The sequence below is a fragment of the Lathyrus oleraceus genome, chromosome 6 (assembly GCF_024323335.1).
Source record: "Lathyrus oleraceus cultivar Zhongwan6 chromosome 6, CAAS_Psat_ZW6_1.0, whole genome shotgun sequence".
Classification (NCBI taxonomy): domain Eukaryota; kingdom Viridiplantae; phylum Streptophyta; class Magnoliopsida; order Fabales; family Fabaceae; genus Lathyrus; species Lathyrus oleraceus.
The window spans coordinates 225,177,190-225,192,829 of NC_066584.1; the positions used below are offsets into that span (position 1 = coordinate 225,177,190).

Below are 15,640 nucleotides of genomic sequence, written 5' to 3' on the forward strand. Positions count from 1 at the left end.
AACTATTGCTCCTATTCTGATATTACCGAGTCCGTCGAAACCATTTGAGGTTTACTGTGATGCTTCATTGTTGGGTTTGGGTGGTGTGTTGATGCAGAATAAGCAGGTTATAGCTTATGCTTCGAGACAACTGAGGGTTCATGAGAGGAACTATCCGACACACGATTTAGAGTTGGCAGCTGTGGTATTTGTTCTGAAGTTATGGAGGCATTACTTGTATGGATCAAGATTTGAGGTTTTCAGTGACCATAAAAGTTTAAAGTATTTGTTTGATCAGAAAGAGCTGAATATGAGACAGAGGAGATGGTTAGAATTTCTGAAGGATTATGACTTTGGTTTGAATTACCATCCGGGTAAAGCAAACGTAGTGGCTGATGCATTGAGTCGGAAATCATTACATATGTCTATGTTAATGGTTAAGGAATTGGATTTAATTGAGCAGTTTAGAGACTCGAGTTTGGTGTGTGAGAGTACTCACAATAGTGTTAAATTGGGAATGCTGAAGTTAACGAGTGGTATTCTGGATGAGATTAGAGAGGGTCAGAAATCCGATGTGCTTTTGGTTGATAAGTTGACTCTAGTGAATCAAGGTCAAGGTGGTGAATTTAGAGTCGATGAGAGTGGTGTTTTGAAATTTGGTAATCGGGTGTGTATTCCGGATGTTACCGAACTTAAGAAGAGTATTCTTGAGGAAGGACATCGTAGTGGCCTGAGTATTCATCCTGGGGCTACGAAGATGTATCATGATTTGAAAAAGTTATTTTGGTGGCCGGGAATGAAAAGAGAAATTGCGAGTTTTGTTTATTCTTGTTTGACTTGTCAGAAGTCAAAGATTGAGCATCAGAAGCCGTCTGGACTAATGCAACCGTTGACTATTCCAGAGTGGAAGTGGGATAGTATCAGTATGGATTTTGTGTCTGGTTTGCCGAGGACAAATAAGAATTGTGAAGCTATTTGGGTGATTGTTGACAGATTGACAAAGTCGGCTCACTTCATTCCGATCAGAATGGATTATCCGTTAGAGAAATTAGCTGAGTTGTATATTGAGAAGATTGTAAGTTTGCATGGTATTCCGTCGAGTATTGTTTTGGACAGAGATCCTAGATTTACATCGAAGTTCTGGGAAGGTTTGCAGAAGGCTATGGGAACTAAGCTGAGATTGAGTTCTGCATATCATCCGCAGACTGATGGTCAGACTGAGAGGACGATTCAGTCACTAGAGGATCTTTTGAGGGCTTGTGTTTTGGAAAAGGGAGGTGCTTGGGATTGTTATTTACCTTTGATTGAGTTTACCTACAACAATAGTTTTCATTCGAGCATTGGTATGACACCGTTTGAAGCTTTGTATGGTAGGAGATGTCGGACGCCTTTATGTTGGTATGAGTCCGGTGAGAGTGCTGTGGTTGGACCGGAGATTGTTCAACAGACTACGGAAAAGATTAAGATGATTCAGGAGAAGATGAGAATTGCTCAGAGTCGTCAGAAGAGTTATCACGACAAGAGGAGGAAGTCACTTGAGTTTCAAGAGGGAGATCATGTGTTTCTTCGCGTTACTCCGATAACTGGGGTTGGTCGAGCTTTGAAGTCGAAGAAGTTGACACCTCGATTTATTGGTCCTTATCAGATTTTGGAGAGGATAGGGGAGGTAGCCTATCGTATCGCTTTACCGCCGTCGCTTGCGAATTTGCATGAGGTTTTTCATGTGTCTCAGTTGAGGAGGTACATTCATGATCCGTCGCATGTAGTCCAAATAGATGATGTACAGGTGAGAGATAACCTGACTGTTGAAACATCACCTATGAGGATCGAGGATCGAGAGTTGAAGCAGTTGCGGGGTAAAGAGATTGCCTTGGTGAAGGTAGCTTGGGGAGGACCAGCAGGTGGCAATGTGACTTGGGAACTGGAGAGTCAGATGAAGGAGTCTTATCCGGAGTTGTTCGCTGGAGGTATGTTTTCGAGGACGAAAACTCTTTTAGTGGGGGAGAGTTGTAACACCCCGTTAAAAAATAAGATAATTATTTAATTTAAGTTAATATTATATTTATTAATTTAATTAAATAATTGGAATTATTGGATTATTATTATTATTATTGGAATAATAATTATTGGAAAATATATATAAGTTGGAAATAAGAAAAAGAGTCCATTTGGTAAAGAAAGGGTTTTTGCGTGAAAAACAGAGAAGCGGCTGAAAAGTGGAAAGTGGAGAAAGGGCAAAGAGGCAGAACAAGAGGAAGAAGGTTGAAGAAGGAAGAGCTTGAAGCTAAAAGATTCGCCGGATTAACTCAGGTAAGGGGGGTTTATCGTCGTTTAATGGGTATTATGGATTAGCATGTAATGGGTAGTGATAAACCGTTGAATTGACCCTAATTGGGATTGTGAATGCTGAAAATTACGTTGGATAAACTGTGTTAAAAACTATAATTGAATCGATAGTCGTGTGAGTCGTAATTTGCTGGACGTATAGCTTGTTACGGAATTGGAATCGGAGGTCCGGAAGTCCTCCAACGGCGGAAAATGCGGAGAATTCTGCATTCTGCCTTGTGTTAGCGCAGGAACAGCTTTCTGTCTTGCGTTAACCGGTTAACCCAGGGTGTTAACCGGTTAACACTGTGTTGTATTGTGTAAAATTGCTGTTTTGTCTGCGTTAACCGGTTAACCCAGGGTGTTAACCGGTTAACACTGTTGTGATTGCTGAGATATTGCTGTTCTGTCTGCGTTAACCGGTTAACCCAGGGCGTTAACCGGTTAACACTGTTAAGTTTTGGGCAGGAAGCGTGTTTGTGCTGCGTTAACCGGTTAACCCAGGGCGTTAACCGGTTAACACTGTTGCAGAGTGGAAAATTGGTGTTTTAAATGTTGTGTACTTAATTGATGGTTGGCATATGTTGGCGGATGATGTAATAGGGATTATTTCCTGTTGTTTTGAGTAGTAAGGGTATTAGTAGAGTGTGCTAATACTGTGAGCAATTATTTGACATGATATGGTGTTTGATACATGTGTTGATGATGTATGATGATATGCATAATGTTGTGAATGTATATATTATGCATGTATTTGTGAATGGACTGTTGTATGGCTTAGTGTGTGAGCATATGTCCATTGTGGATTGTTGTTGATGTTGCATTGCTAGATGATTAGCGTGCATAGCATAGCCCTTGGGGTTGTAGCTAATTCCCATGGTGAGGAATTAGTGAGTGAATCATTGTGGATTCGTTGTTGATGTTTGCATGCTAGGTGATTAGTGTGCATAGCATAGCCTTTGGGGCTGTAGCTAATTCCCATGGTGAGGAATTAGTGAGTGAGTCACTAGATCTCAAATGAGTGGGACTAGTGAGCTTAGTAGCCGTATCTGGAATTGATCGGTGAGCTTGAACTATATGTTCAAGAATAGTCGGTACCGCATGTGTGGAGTCTCATTTCATAATGTATGTATGGCGTATAATATGAATGGATGTATTCCAATATTATACGTGTGGTTGTGTTGACATTGAGTATGAGTATGAATTGTGTAGTATTGAGTATGATAATTGGGTTGATGTGCCGTTACTGAATGTGTGATGTGATTAGGGTGATTAATGTGTTAAATTACTTAACATGACATGATATTTTATAATGCTTACTATATCGATTGAGGAACTCACCCTTACAACTATTTTTCAGGTAACGAGCAATGAGTTGAGTAGAAGCTAATACTTGGAGTCTAGTGTAGTCTCCTTAGTGGGTCATGCTCTGATAGATGTAACATCGGGAGGGAACATTTTAATTGTGTTGTTGATGATTGTTGAACCAGTTTACATGTAGTATGTTGCATGTTTTGAATGATCGATTTGATCTCTATCCGCTGCGTATTATGCAACTGTTTTATTTGATAAATAAATGAGCATGACAAGCTACTTTGATGAATAGTGTGAAATGTTGTGTGACACCCTTAATTGCATATTTACTCTGATAGATACATATTTGTTATTTTGATTAAATATTTGGGGTATTTTAGAAGGGTGTTACAGTTCCAGCAGTCAACCAATCTTGAAGAAGCCTTTCAACGGATTCAAGAGGAAGGAGGGTGAGACTAGTGCCATTTCTTCTCAGAGGGGAGGGCACCATACAAGGCTCCTGCTTCTGTGCCTTATTATCAGTACCCTTACGTAGCGGTTGTTCAATATCCAACCATGCCTTACCGTCCAATTGCTCCTGTTCCTATTCCAGCTCCGGTACGTCACTATCAAGTTCCAGTTCCTCAATATCAAACTCCACAACCTCAGTTCCAGGCTCCTCCACCTCAACATCAACAGAGAAATCAACAGAATAATCAACCACGTCCAGTTCAGCAGCAACGACCAAATTAATAGAGGCCATATCAACAGTACAATAATGTGAATACCACTCCCATCCCAATTGAGACAGCCTATGTCCCATTAGTGAAATTCTAAAATAAAATACAAAAAATTTTAAAAAATTTAAATAACAAGACTGAATTAATTAAAATATACTACTTCACATATATATGCTTCAAATATGTTTTACATAAAGTTTGACACCGTTAAGACTAGTGGCCTTGCCACGTAGATAAAACTTAAAATAAAAGTACATGAAGAAAATCAAAAGAAAGCTTAATAGAAGGACCTCCTAAGTCCAACAGGACTGACACTTATACTGACTGTATATTATTACGTACTAGTAACGATGTGATAAGCGTTTAACAAAATGCTAGCAACCTTCAGCCTTGACATTATCGTAATCTGTCACTCCATAGCCTTCCCTCCTAAATGGTCTAGCTCGTCGCCTGATCGTCATAGATCAATCCAAAGATGCAAGACAAAAAGAATACAGGGCTAAGATTTACGTACAAGTTTAAAAGTGGGAATAGGATGTAAAATAGTAATATGTATATATGACAACCATAATTATTCGAACAAGCGTATCTTTATCCCATATTTACCTATACTCTATAAGTATTTATTCTAATGCATCCTTGAACTATATGCTGACTCAGGCCACTAAACGCTGTCAAGGATACCTATCCCATTTACCAAGATCAGATATCACAAGACCACATGCCACCAACGTACTCCCAATTACCAAGAGCTATGCCACCTAACTTCACATGGAGTCTAGGTGTTATAAGTCGATCGTCCCTGAGGATTCAGGCCAAGACCCTCGTCTTGCCTAGCATGCATAAGTAATAATCCCCATCGGGATTGTAGGCGACTGATCAACCTCGTACGTCCCATACCGCACGGCAGTGGACTTACACATTCCTCAATGCAGGTCTATATGATCACTCAACCATCTTGTAGCAACGCTCAACTATAAATATTTAGTTAATATTTGGGAAATATCGTATTAACCTTTCAGGTCATAGTTATTATCTCATTACTTCAGTTGAGTGCCAAATCCATTAAATGTCTTGTCTATTTCTCCTTGGTGTGATCCTTGTCTCTATATATAACTAGTTCAGTTTATACAGTGAATAATGTATGGTTGACTTCCCAGGTAAGAGAGGTGGACCGTAAAGGACACGGTCGACCAAGTCTTATCCTTAGCCAAAACCCAACCGAATACAACTACTCAATGTATCCAACTTCCCTTATTTCATTGGGGATCTAACACTTAATATCTAATCAATGTTGTTGTTTCTCTCCTTAATAGATCATTTTCTTAGTCTATCAATCACAATCATTCAAGTATAAATAAAATAAACAATTAGACAATTAATCAAACAATGTAAGCACAATACAACCTTAAATTGTCATAGATCATTCTTATGATAAATAATTAAGGTCGGCATAACCTCGCTTAGTGATTTGGGAAAATCATTATTCGAGAATAAGCTCTCCTTACTTATTTATCGCTGGTAGGGCTTGGGTCACCACTACCCACATATATATATTAAGCTATTTTACGCTAACCGTCCCAACGTATACGAGACCTTGCCCCCACCTTTTGTTGTTGATCGTTGTTGAAAGTCCACGAGCGTTTTCTCTGATGTTTGCCCAGAACCTAATTTACGATAACCGTTGAATTGTACAAAATTTATAAAATAATTAGAATATAATTTACGGTTAAATAAACATAATCCCGTTACAAATTAAAATATTTATTTATTTAAAATATTTAATAATAACCTCCACTATATTTAAATCGTTATTAAATTCAAGTATAAATTAGACTATACTCCCATTTGAATTTGTTTGTTTTAGAAAATTATCAAGAGTGTATTCCTAATAACATTTTAATTTTATAATAATACTTGGGCATTATAACAACTTAAAATGGTAAAACTTATCTTGGACTTTATAAGTTCAATATCTCAACGTCTTAACGGAAATTTAAATCAAAATCTTAAAATAACCTTTATATAAATAAAATAATTAAAATAATTAAATTATAACGACTTACGGGTTACTTATGAAAATGATTTGAGCAGAACTTTGACGTATCGACACCGTGAAAACTTCGACAACTAAAACTAATATTTCTATATGAAGAAACTAGAGAAAGAAGGAAATGAAGAGGTAAGAAAGATGATTTGTGAATGAATGAATGAAAATGGAGTGAGAAAGACCCCTATTTATACTAGTTGTAAGATATTAAAATAATGTAAGTTTATCTCCTTTTGCCCATGCTTTCTAACTTTTCAACTCTTGCTAGTAAATATGTCTTTGTCAAATATTTACAAGTCTTGCATGAATAGTTTTATAGGTGTTCTAATATGACTTTGTGAAAATAGTTGGTGAGAAATGTATGAAAGTTTGATTTTTCTACTATTTCATGACATATGATCATGTAGAATATTAATAGTAAAATAAAATATATTTCTTTTATAAAATGAAAGGATAAGTATAATAATAATAATAATAATAATAATAATAATGATAATAATAATAATAATAATAATAATAATAATAATAATAATAATAATAACAAGGATAATTATTTAATACATTTATTAACTTAAGATTATTTTATTTACTATTAGTTTGTAGAGTAAAATAGTGATATTCAAATCAAATAACATCAAATAATATAATAACAAAAATAATATGGATAATTAATTAACTTAAAATTAAGTATTTAAATGACTAATTTCAAAGTTTAGTTTGTAAAATAAAACGATGATATTCAAATTGAATAATAATATTAATAATAAAATAAAGAGTAATTAGTTGATAAATTAATTATTATAGCGGCTAGTTTCAATGTTTAGTTTGTAATAATTAGCGATGTTAAAGTCTCAATTATAATCATATATATTATTTAAGGTATGGAAAATTAGGATGTTACACCAATGACTTACACTCAAATGCTACCATATCTGATTCAAATGGGACTGTCATGCCAAGGGCATTACCTCCAATACCGAGAATTGCAAGGTGTTCAAGCTCCGGGTTCAAGAGTTGATAGATCAGAAAATATTGTCTTTTGCTGATGTTCCAAATGTGGGGAACAATCCTTTGCCTAAACATGATGGTTCAGGTGTCAATGCTATAGAAAGTTCAACTGATGATGGATTGATAAAGGATGTGTTCAAGTTGAAGACTCTTTTAATAGTGGTCCATGCTAGATTGATGGAAGTAGAATTGATGAATGGGGTACATGATAATTGTGTGGTGTGTTCGTCCAACCCTGATCAGTGTGGTGAATTCAAAATTTATCTTCAACGTTTGATGGATCACCAGGTTATTCAGTTCACTAGAGAAAAGATTGATGAGGATGTTACTGTGATTGTGCATGTGTTTGATCAAGAGAGGCTTCCCAAGCCTTTTGTGGTCCCTTATCAGAGAAATGTTGACCTAGAGCCAGTGAAGAAGATTGAGCCCATGGTTATCTATGTTCCCGCTCCATTCTCATTTGACAGTACCAAAGCAGTTCCTTGGAACTATGAGCATGTAGTTTACGTGGGTAACAAACCAGTAATCTTGTAAGAGTCATATGTGACTAACATCGCTGGAGCTAGTGGTGTGACTCGAAGTGGAAGGGTTTTCGCTCCTGAAGTGATCCCAAACAAAGAAAGTGCACCAACAGTTGAACCAACGAAGGGGAAAGAGGTGAATCCTCCAGAAGCAGAAGAAGGCTCATCTAACAAAGCAGTGATTGCTGAAGAGGATAGAGAATTCTTGAAAATCATCAAGAAGAGTGACTACAAGGTCGTAGATCATCTCAACCAAACTCCTTTAAAAATCTCCATTCTTTCTCAACTTATGAGTTCTAAGGCTCATAGGACCGCTCTATTGAAGTTCTTGAACGAAGCTTATGTGGCAGAAGACATCAGTGTTATTCAGTTTGATAATATGGTTGCTAATCCCAATGCTAGTAGTTGTTTGATGTTCACTGATGATGATTTACCCCCTAATGGGAGAGAACATAATATGGCGCTTCATATCTCCATTCAGTGTACAGATTTTACTTTGGCTCGAGTACTGGTAGATACAGGTTTATCCTTGAACGTGTCCCCTAAGACTACCCTGGCACAATTGAATATTAAAGGGGTGCAGATGAGACCCAATGCTTTAATAGTGAAAGCTTTTGATGGGTCTAAGCGAACAGTTATTGGGGAGATTGACCTCCCAATCCTGATTAGCCCTCAAACTTTCCGTATTACCTTCTAGGTAATGGATATTAGGCCTGCTTATAGCTGTCTGTTAGGTAGACCTTGGATTCATGCTGCTGGAGCTGTCACCTCGACACTTCACCTGAAGCTGAAGTTTGTTACTTCTAGTAAGTTGGTATTAGTATCCGGAGAGGAAGATATTTTCGTCAGCCATTTGACTTCTTTCAGATACATTGAAGTAGGTGAAGACATTGTTGAAACTCCTCTCCAAGCCCTTGAAGTGGTCAATGTGGTCCAGACTAAGCTGAAACTTGTTGAAGAACCCAAGGGGGTCATGTCCTCGTGGAAGAGTGTGAAAGCTGCAATTGAAGCTGGTTGCCCTGGAAGTTGAGGCACAATGATTGAATTACCAGAGAAGAAAGACAAGTGTGGATTAGGATATCAACCGTCTATTGAACTTTTCAAAGATCAGAAGATACATCAAGGGAAGGTTCCTAGCATCTAGGAAATATTCTCCAAAACTGGTTTCCGAAGTGATGATCAAGTGAATGCTCTTGAAGATGAAGATCCAGATTTGTCCAAGATGGTGTTTTGTGGACCTCTGGATGCCACTATCACTAACTGGAAGACAACAAATGTTCCGGATATAGTTTTGTAGGGCCCATTTTGTGTTAATATTTAAGCCTTATCATCAATACAAAGCACATTTTTTGAGATCCCTGTCTTTCATATTTTTATTTTTTTTTACAAATAAATAAACAACAAAATAAAAAAATGGAAATTTTTATTTCACATAACTTTCATTTTTCAAAATCTTTCGCAAAAAAGTAAAATCATTTCCATGCAGATCATTAATAACTGGATCCATTGAACACGACAATGCTATAATTCCCTATGACTTCGACCTCTCGATTAACCAAGCTGAAGAGGATGGTAAGGAAGAATGGAACTCCCAAAAGAGTTGACCAGACTTTTGAAACTAGAGGAAAAGATGATTCAGCCTCATCAGGAACCTGTGGATGTGATCAATCTGGGGACTGAGGAGGATAGAAAGGAAGTCAAGGTCGGAACTGCTTTGAAAAAAAATGTGAAGGAGGAACTAGTTAAGCTACTACATGAATATGGGGATGTGTTTGCTTGGTCATATCAGGATATGCCAGGACTCGACACTGATATAGTTGTGCACAAGCTGCCGTTGAAGCCGGAATGCCCGCCCATCAAGCAGAAGTTGAGAAGAACTCGACCAGACATGGCTGCCAAGAATAGAGAAGAGGTCAAGAAGTAGTTTGATGCAGGTTTTCTAGCTGTTGCAACTTACCCGTAGTGGATTGCTAATATTGTGCCAGTTCCGAAGAAAGATGGAAAAGTTCGAATGTGTGTAGACTACAGAGACCTGAATAGAGATAGTCCCAAAGATGATTTTCCTTTACCTCACATTGATGTATTGGTAGATAACACAGCTCAGTTCTCTGTATTCTCCTTCATGGATGGATTCTCAAGATATAATCAGATTAAAATGTCTCCCGAAGATGTGGAGAAAACAACTTTCATTACACCATGGGGCACTTTCTGTTATAAGGTAATGCCTTTCGGCCTGAAAAATGCTGGGGTAAACTATCAAAGGGCCATGGTGACTCTTTTCCATGATATGATACATAAGGAGATTGAAGTCTATATGGATGACATGATTGCCAAGTCTCAGACAGAAGAGAAGCATGTTATTCATCTGAGGAAGATGTTTGTAAGATTGAGGAAATACAGACTGCGCTTAAACCCTGCTAAATGCACTTTTGGAGTCAGATTTGGAAAGCTTCTAGGATTCATTTTGAGCCATAGAGGCATAGAAGTTGATCCTGACAAAGTCAAAGCTATTCAAGAGATGCCAACACCTCGGACAGAGAAGCAAGTATGTGGTTTCTTGGGTAGATTAAACTATATTTCCAGATTCATCTCACATCTGACAGCCACTTGCGAGCCAATATTCAAGTTGTTAAGAAAAGATCGAGCTGTTAGGTGGAACGATGTGTGCCAGATTGCATTCGATAAAATCAAACAATATCTACAAAAACCACCAATCTTAGTGCCACCAGTTCCAGGAAGGCCTCTCATTATGCATTTGACAATACTCGATGGATCCATGGCATGTGTACTGGGGCAACATGATGAGACGGGTAGAAAAGAGCATGTTATCTACTACCTGAGCAAGAAGTTTACAGAATGTGAAATCAGGTACTCCATGCTAGAAAAGACTTGTTGTGCATAAGCATGGGTCGCTCGTCGTCTGAGACAGTATATGATTTATCATACAACAATGTTAATATCCAAGATGGATCCCATCAAGTACATCTTCGAGAAAGCTGGATTAACTGGAAGAATCGCTCGCTGACAGATGTTGTTATCAGAATATGATATTCAGTATGTAACTCAGAAGGCCATTACGGGTAGTGTATTATCAGAGTACCTTGCGCACCATCCAGTAGAGGACTATCATATGATGAGACTCGACTTCCCAGATGAAGACGTCATGTACATAAGAGACTATGAGATTCCAGGCCCGAAAGAAGGACCCGAACCAAGATCGCGGTGGACGCTCGTGTTCGATGGCGCCTCAAATGCATTGTGTCGCACCTAAAAAAATGGGGATACGACTTTAAAGCGAAGCGCGATCGCATGCTCGCATTGATGGACTAAACAGAGTCGCCACCGAACTTTATTTATTCCTAAAAAGGAAAGGGAAAATATCGATAAAACCCAAGAAAGAACGACAATGATTATGGTCGTCGCAACCAATATCAGGGTTCGGGAGTCGATTACGCAAGGGGAAGGTATTAGCACCCCTCACGTCCGTTGTATTCAACGGGAACCCGCAACCAATATCAGGGTTCGGGAGTCGATTACGCAAGGGGAAGGTATTAGCACCCCTCACGTCCGTTGTACTCAACGGGAACCATTAGGTTAGTTGTGTGCGTTAGTGTTAGTTGAAATATTAGGCTTTTCGAATTATTAGGTGGGAAAGAAAGAAAGGATGAGAAGAGAATGTTTTTGGATTTTTGACGAAGGACTAAACCTAAGTTTTTTATTAGTGGGCCTGACAAGATTTATAAATCCTGCTCCTATGTATCTCAAAAGAGAAATCAAGACTTACGTAGTTCTGGGTAGAAAAATGTTTGTTTGTTGGTCGATTTTAGTGAAAGCTATATTGTATTAATCGACAAAAACATTATTTTACCCAAAACAGATGAGGAGTGGACGCATACCACACATCGAACGGATTTATAAATCTACATTCGGAAAAGCGTCATTTATCTCTACTCAACAATCGTGGCCGCAACATTGTTTTGTATCACTTAAGACAAGATGTCTTTCATTTTGAAAAGGTTTTTTTTATCAATCGCACGGCGGCGAGAAAGACTTTGATTGGTTGGTTGTATTTTTGAGTAATGGCGAGAACTTGGATGAGCGAGATATCCATCTCGAATCCTAGTCTCAGGAGTGCACGGTATACACCATGTTCTATTTCAATCTTTATTGGCAAAAGTGTTTAATAAAGATTAAGTATTTTTAGGTTTGAATGAGAAAGGGTTTGAAGAAACCGCATTGACAATTTTAGACGATGTCGAGAGCTAAGATAGGCGAGACATCCGCCTCGAATCTTAATCTCAGGAGTGCACGGTATACACCGTGTTCCATTTCCATCTTTATTGAAAAAGTATTAAGGTAGGAATTAGGTATTTTGAAGTTTGAAAGACGAGTACTTGTGACTTGCAAGCTCTTACGGCTTGAGTCTAACACTCGGGACTACATCTGGACATTCCACCCAGGCAGCCTGTTTCTTTCCAATTTTATTAAGAAAATCATTCGAATATTTATGAATATTTTGGAGAGAAGACGAATATTTATGGGTTGCAAACTCTTACAGCTTGAGCCTAATATTCGGGATTACGATTGGATATTTCCTCCAGGTAATCTTTTTCTTCCAACTTTATTAAGAAGATGGTTTGAGATATTTACAGGTGTTTTGGAGAGAAGACGAATATTTATGGCTTACAAGCTCTTACAGCTTGAGCCCAATATTCGGGATTACGATTGGATATTCCCTCCAGGTAATCTTTTTCTTCCAACTTTATTAAGAAGAGGTTTTGAATATTAGAGTATTAAAAGGAAGACGAATATTTATGGCTTGCAAGCTCTTACAGCTTGAGCCTAATATTCGGGATTATGACTGGATATTCCCTCCAGGATAATCTTTTTCTTCACGCTTTATTTAGAAAAACGATTTGAATATTAGAGTGTTAAAGAGAAGACGAATATTAACGGCTTGCAAGCTCTTACAACTTGAGCCTAATATTCAGGATTATAACTGGATATTTCCTCCAGGATAATCTTTTTCTTCACGCTTTTAGAAAAGGGTTTGAATATTATGTTTGATTTGTGAAATGATCTTGAAATGATTCATATTTATTTTTGGAATGTATTTTGAAACTAAGGAAAGTTGACATCGATTTTGGAATCGAATGAAATTTGGTGATTATTTACATGTGTAAAAGTATGGATATGGGTACTAATAAACTAACTAAATTAGTTAACACACAAAAATCGACTAATCGAATAAAATAGTATCGGAAGTTCAACCATTAATTAAATCTAAAAGGCAAACATTTAAAGGTACACACAACTAAACATTGATTAAATTAAATTGATAAAAATTTAAAATAAAATAAATAGTAGAAGTTATATATAAAATTAAACAAAATGGTGAGCATAACAAATAGAGACATAAAGATTTGCTATCCACGGGTATCAAACCCACTCCACTAAAGACAATGAAACCACTCTCTATCCACTAGGCCACTTATGATTAGTTATTATTTACAATAACAACTTGGATATATAAACCAGCACAGATTGAAATTAAAATTAAAAAAATAAAAGCTAAAACAAGATAGTCTGTTGGACTATCAAATGGGAGAAACCAAGAAAAGATACCCTAGCCGCCTGGCTGTTGGGTTTCCAAAGGAACATGGGTTGGAAAAACCAAAGGTAATACATTAATACACACTTTAAATGAAAAACAAATGAATGCTAAACGTAAGAGGAATACTAAACAAAAAGTAGTAACCAATAAACAAATGAATACACTATTTAATATGGTTTTAAATATTTGTGTTTTTTTTTAAAGAAAAATAAATGAAAGAAAACTGGGAAACGTGAGAGAAGATGCACAGTGAAGAAAAGCTGAAACTCATTATTCTCTCAATCTCTCTATCACTCGTCCTCAATCTCCCTCGCGTCCTCTCAACCTCACTTCTCTCAATCTCTCTCGCTAACAAACCCTCTCTCACAGCCGCTCAAACGCATCTCTCCTTCTCTCTCAACCTCGCGTCTCTCACACAATCGCTCACCTCTACCCAAGAAATACACGAATCTATGGTTTCAAAAGAGAGTCGAGTGAAAATCTCACCTTTGGCGGTGACGACGGCTCCGATGATGCTTAAATCCTCCTCCTTCGCCTCTTCAAATCCAAGTTTATTTTGATTTGGGATTAGGGTTTTTGTGGTGTTTTGTCCGCCTCCCCATTTTTTTCGTCCCTCGTTCGTGATTCTCCTCCCTCTTTATATCTTGCAGATTAGGGTTTCGATTTGGTCTATGCAGATCCAAACGGGTGTTTCTGCAAAATCCTTTTGGTGTGCTCAGTTGGGATTCCCCTATTTGATGTTAACTTCGGAAACGGTAACATAAACTACGTACTTTCTCCCTCTGTTTTTGTCTTAATCCCTTTTGGGATATTTTGTTAAAAAAAATTTACTGCCTCGATTGCTTTGTGTTACTGCAGTGAAAAAAATTATTGTGAATTCATTGTGAATTTGTTGCAGGTTGGTTCAAGTTCAATGGTCTGGTGGATGGTAGGTTTTGATGTAGATGGCAAAGTTGCTTCAAAGCAGGTTCCTTATCCGGTTTACGTTTCTGTGGGTATTGCCATTTTCCTGTGATCCTAATAGAATTGGATTGTTGTTGCAGGATATGAATTTTACAATTGAATATTGTATCTTGTTGATGTCACCGCACATCATCTACCGGCTGTTTATCATTTGACAGTAAGTTCCTTGGCATCACAAAGTCTCTTTCTCTAAGCCTCAAGCTAGGATAGTAATCACCAATACCATCACCAAGGTAGATGAACCTTTTGTTATCCAATTCACTAACTGTGTTTTTAATTCTATCAATGACTAAACCCTTGCACATGTTTGGAGGGCATGGATTCAGGTTGTGGCTCAAGTCATGCTGTCGGAAGTTGGGTGGATATTGGAAAGGGCTTCCAACGGCTTTCTACAAGCATTCCAACCGCAGTTGCTGATGATTTTGCTCAGGTTAATGGTTAAATCAAAGGAAGCTAGTTAGTGAAACCGGTTAGCTATATCTAGAAAGCAGAATGCAGATTGGGCAATAAAGCGCAGGTTGAGTTTTTTCTGTCATGATGTTGATTGTTTTGCAGGTCTAGTATTGATGAACCATTATTACAGCTAGAGCCCAAGTCACCTAACATGAACTTCCATCCCTATATATGCAATTTCCTTCTTTGAAAGTCCTAGCTTCATCAAGTTCACTATTCATCAAGGTTATGTCGATATCAAACTCAATCCGTCTGCACCAAAGCTATGATTCTAATGCGTTGAATTTGGTAAGTTCTTTGTCTCCCACGTCATTCTGCTTTTCACACACACGAGTTTGGATTGCGAATTTTCTTTCAGTATGGGATTTTGATTCAATGAAGATTTGAACGCGAGTCTGTTTCATCAATTTGTGTTTCAGGTTTGTGGAACCTTGTTGTCGATTGTGGAGTTCAAACATAACTTTGATGCGCAAGTGAAGCCGTTGTTGTTGGAGTGAAGACGCAATTCTTGATGTCTTGTTATTTGTTGTATGCTCATGTGTTGCAACAATTAAATCAACTTGAGTTTCGATAGGTGTGGCCCGGCTATGATGCTGAAGTTTGCAGAAACAATGGTTGCATCAACAAAACAGTTGCTTTCCACTTGATCGGATTTACTTGTGCAGAGGTTATGTTGTGGTTTGCTTCTGTATAT

At 37.7% G+C, this 15,640-nt stretch overlaps 1 long non-coding RNA gene across 1 annotated transcript; it reads right to left on the bottom strand.

Moving 5' to 3' along the window:
- Positions 1-4,479: 4,479 nt before the first annotated feature.
- LOC127097056 (uncharacterized) lies at positions 4,480-6,535 on the bottom strand. The gene is made up of 3 exons (XR_007792905.1): positions 6,404-6,535; positions 5,945-6,004; positions 4,480-4,787 (listed from the first exon to the last, which is right to left on the bottom strand). It is a non-coding gene; the product is annotated as an uncharacterized LOC127097056 (long non-coding RNA).
- Positions 6,536-15,640: the final 9,105 nt, after the last annotated feature.